Raw genomic sequence first — 630 nt, forward strand, 5'->3', positions numbered from 1 at the left:
CCTCCCGGGGTACTTGGTGTTTGGATGCTGGCTTGGTGATTAAACACTTGATATTCCATCTTCGGATGAATTTCGGGTGTCACCTGTTGCCTAAGACCACTTGCATGTTTAGCTCGCCGTGGGGTAGCAAGCGTTGTGATCTAATGGCCTTACCGGGCAAACACTTTCGGTTCGTCAAGGACTTGGAGTGCCGGGACGGGTTGGCGGATCCATCACTCTGAGTATGCCGGGTTGATACTTGGGGTTGGTTTGGTTTTGGTGACCCAATACTAGATGTACCATCTCGGTGGTATGTCAGTATCACCTATACTCCAGACCACTTGCATGGTTAGCAAGCGTTGTGATCTAATGGCCCAACCGGGCAAACACTTTGGGTTCGCAAGGACTTAGAGTGCCGGGACGGGTTGGCGGATCCAACACTCTGGGTACCTCCGGGTACTTGGGGTTGGTTGAGGACTTGGTGAACAAACACTTGATATACACTCTTCGGATGTACTTCGGGTATCGCCTGTTGTCCGAGACCACTTGCATGGTTAGCAAGCGTTGTGGTCTAATGGCCCTACCGGGCAAACACTTTGGGTTCGCGAGGACTTAGAGTGCTGGTAGTGGTTGGCGGACCCAACACTCTGG

This window comes from Anopheles coustani (genome assembly GCF_943734705.1).
Source record: "Anopheles coustani chromosome X unlocalized genomic scaffold, idAnoCousDA_361_x.2 X_unloc_7, whole genome shotgun sequence".
NCBI lineage: Eukaryota > Metazoa > Arthropoda > Insecta > Diptera > Culicidae > Anopheles > Anopheles coustani.